This window comes from Armigeres subalbatus, chromosome 3, assembly GCF_024139115.2.
Source record: "Armigeres subalbatus isolate Guangzhou_Male chromosome 3, GZ_Asu_2, whole genome shotgun sequence".
NCBI classification, from domain to species: Eukaryota; Metazoa; Arthropoda; class Insecta; order Diptera; family Culicidae; genus Armigeres; species Armigeres subalbatus.
In genome coordinates this window covers 113,640,678-113,644,932 of record NC_085141.1, presented here as the reverse complement: position 1 = coordinate 113,644,932, position 4,255 = coordinate 113,640,678, and positions in this window count along the sequence as shown.

The window sequence follows — 4,255 nt, the reverse complement described above, 5'->3', positions numbered from 1 at the left end:
AGACTTGGGCACGATGACCAACCAAATTGAATATTTTCCTTAAAAGTTGGTAAAATATGCCAAAAAGTTCTTCGTTGAGTTCCTGAAGGGATTTCCGGAGGAAACTACAATTTTTTGTCTAAGTATCATTAGAAATTCCTTTGTAAAACCCTATAAAAAATTCTGCGGAAACTCCATGAAGGCATTTTTTCAAAAACCATTAAGGTTCTCGTTGGGAAATTCCTTTAGTAAAACCACAGGTAAAACCGTAGATCAGCGGTTCTCAACCTGGGGTACATGTGTCCCTGGGGGTACCTTCACTGGTCCTAGGGAGTACCTCGGGCAAAAATGCATAATGGCGGACGTATTTCAATTCCAATCGGAGCTTATTGAAAAAGTTTTGATAATTGTGTATATTTTATTTCAAAACTTTGTCTTGTACATAATATGCATGGCGATCAGTAAATCAAAGCCAATTGAACCCTGCCCTCCTAAACCAGAACAGCGTGTGAAGGGTTGCTGAACGAAAAAAAAAACAATCGGACAAAAAGCAAATTAAAAAAATATTTATTGCAATCTGCCTTATCTAAACAAAATGTTGACAAGTATGTTAGAAACATGGTTTTGAACTAGAATCTAGAATCTAAAGGTTAGGAAGTTTCCGTTTGAGAGGCATGAAGGCTTTTTTTTGACAGAAAAGCTCGGTTGCTTTGTGGCAAGAGAATAAGAAGCATTCTTCTACGCTTATCGGAAGCCTTCTTCAAAGCAGCTCGAATGCCTCCTTTCAAGATGTTCAGAAGCCTTCCCAGTCAACACAAGATTGTATATAATGCCGAATAAGATGCTAAAAAGGAGGCGATATAGGTACTTCCCCATACAACATGTACTTATATCGTCTCCACTCTAGCATCTTATGCTGCATCATATATGATTTTGTGTTGACTGGGTTCTTTCAAAAGGTTCGGAAGCCTCCTCTCAAGAGGCCTTTGTCTTCTTCCAAGAGACCCGGATGCCTCGTTTTAAGAGATTCGGAAGCATTCTTTCAAAAATCTGTGAAGGATCCTTTCAAGAGGGTCGGAAGCCTTTTTTCAAAAAACTTGGAAGTCTTCATTCAAGAGGCTCGGAAGGTTCTTTTCAAAAGGCTCGGAAGACTCCATTGAAGATGCTCGGAAGCCTTCTTTCAAGAGGCATGGAAGCCTCCTCTCAAGAAGCTCGAAAACCTTCTTTCAAAAGGCTCGAAAGCCTCCCTTCAAGAGGCCTGGAAGCCTCGTTTTAAGCAATCCGGATGCCTACTTTCAAGAGTTTCGGATACCTCCCTTCAAGAGGCTCGGAACTCTTCTTCCAAGTGGGTTGGAAGCATACTTTCAAGAGGTTCAGAAGCATCCTTTAAAAATGCATAGGAAGCCTCCTTTTAAGTAGCTCAAAAGCCACCATTCAAGATGCTCGAAAGTCTCTTTACAAGGGGCTCAGAAGCCTCTTATCAAGAGGTGCGGAAGCATACTTTCAGAAGCTCCTTTCAAGAGGCTCGAAAGCCTCCTTTTAAGAGGGCTAGAAGCCTTCTTTCAAAAAGCTCAGAAGGCTCTTTTTAAGAGGCTCGAAAGCCTATTTTAAGAGAATCGGAAGCCTCCCTTCAAGAGGCTCGGAATTCTTCTTTCAAGAAGCTTAGAAGCATACTTTCAAGAGGCTCAGAAGCGTCCTTTCAAGATGCAAAAGAAGCCTGCTTTTAAGAAGGTCACAAGCCTTCTTTCAAAAAACTCGGAAGGCTCTTTTTAAGATGCTCGAAAGCCTACCTTCAAGAAGCTCGTAATTCTTCTTTCAAGAGGCTTGGAAGCATACTTTGAGGAGGCTCAGAAGCGTCCTTTCAAGATGCAAAAGAATCATATTTTTAAGCGGCTAGAAAACGTGTCTAAAAGAGGCTTAGAAGCCTATTATCAAGAGCTGCGGAAGCCTACTTTCAAGAGATTAAGAAGCTTCTTTTTGTAGGCTATCAAGCCTCCCTTCAAAAGGCTCGGAATTATTCTTTCAAGAGGCTTGGAAGCCTACTTTCAAGAGGGGGTACCTCAATTAATGCAAAAGTTTGAAGGGGTACCTCTCAACAAAAAGGTTGAGAACCGCTGCCGTAGAATATTATTTCAGGATTTCATTCGAAAATTAGTTTCCGAAAGAGTATAAATAGTTCCCGAAAGAATTCCTAAAACAATTTCCGAAGAAATTGCTGGAAAAAATCTTCGAAGGGGTTCAGAAAGCACTCAGTGTTTATAAAGACATTTCTTGCAAAATTTTTGAAGGAATTTTCGAAAGAACTTAGTGTAAGATTCACTATTGATCCCACGACTCATTTCCCACAAATCACACCAAGAAAATACAAAACCTTGCTTAATGTAGACTCGTTTATTCGTCATAAGGAACAAAGGTTTGGGCACGCAGGCCTTGCTTATTATATGTATAGGTTTTTTATAATTTTGCCCGGAAGCACGGATTTCAAAAATAGTTTACATTAGGGAACCGAAGGAATTCCTGCAGAAAAATCAGAAAGAATCTTTTCAGAAAATTTCGGAAAAAATGTTCTAGGGAATTTTTAGAAGAATTTCCGAATGGTTCCTAAAAGCAATTTCCGAAGAAATTTCTTTGAATTAGGAATTTCTGAAGTGATTCCCGAAAAAAAGCAAAAGAAATTGAGAATGTTGTGACGGAATTATTGAGGGAAATGTCCAAGAACTTATTTCTAAAGTTACCAAAGAATTTTCAAAGGATTACCGTCGTGCGGGGCTTCTTTTGAAAAATCAGGGGCTACTTTGGACATTTTAAAACAAGAATTATAAAGAAAATTACTATAAAATTGTCATTATCACCAATCGGGTGTCTTGTTGATAGTTGGACGGCAACTTTCTGTTACAAATTTGTTTTTTTTTCCGTTTAGTTTTTTCAAAAAATTAAAAATCCAAAGTAGCCCCCGGAATCAAAAGAAGCCCCGCACGACGGTATCCGTAGAAATTCCCAAGGAATTGTTTAAGGAATTGTTGAAAGTATTCCTATGGGAATTTCAGGAAAAGTTGTCAAAGAACTTGCTAAGGAACCCCTAGAGGAATTTCTATAAAATTTCCAACGTCTTTTATTCTAAAAAAATCCGAAGGAATTCCTAAAATAATCCTCCGTATTAATTTCCAAAGAAATTCCTAAGCAAACTTTCAATGACTAAACATATTTCCGAAGAAATCTGTAAATGAATTCCTGGAGGAATTTTAAAGGAATTCTAAAATATTTTCCGTCGATATTTCAAAAGGAATTTGCGAATGATTTTCGGAAGGTATATCCAAAAGAATTCCTAAAGGATTTTATGAAGCAATTCCTAAAGCAATTTCCTAAGAAATTTTCAAAGGAATTTCTAAAAGAACGAACCTTAACGAATTTCCTAAGGTTTTCTTGAACAAAGGAATACGTGGAGGAAATTCTGACGTAATCCCGAAGTAAATTTTAAGATATATCCGAAAGAATTTCCGAAGAATTTTCTGGAATTCGTTTACGGAGGAGTTTTTGTAGAACTTTTTGAGGCAATTTCCTTAGGAATTCCTGGACGAATCTTCAAAGGAATCTCTGGAGGAAATTGCGAATAAATTACTGAGAAAAATTCCAAAGGAATTCTTGGAGAAACCTAGGAATTACATCAGAAAAACCAGTAGGCATTTTCTCTGAAATTCTATTAGGATTTTCTCCGTAATTTCCTTTGAGAATTCCTTCGGAAATTCCATCATGAAATCCTTCAAAAATACCTTTATCGATTCCTCTGGAAATTCCTTTAGGAATTCTTTAGGGAAGTATTTTATCTTCAAAAATTTTTTTAGAAGTTCCTTTAGGAATTATTTTCGAAAATCCATTCAGGTTCTCTTTTGGGAATCCCTTGAAAAGTTTATTTGGAAATTGCTGCACTAAACCCAATACAAATTTCTTTAAAAACGCCTCCAAAAACTTATTTGTGAATTCCTCCAGAATTTTATTTCTTAATTAAGAAAAAAAAAATACCCCCGGAATTCATTCGGATATTGCTCTAGAGACTTCTTTAAAAGATTATTCGTAAAACTTCCAAGATTTCTTTCGGAGATTCCTCCAGGTTTTTTTCTATCAAATTTATTGAAAATGAAATTGTTTGCAACGTTGTTACTAATTGAATTTTCGAAAAAAAAATCCAAAAATAAACAACAACAAACAAAGACTTTAGGCAAGATTAAGGCATTTTTGAAGAAATTCCTGCAGTAAGTACCGGAAGAATTACCGAAGA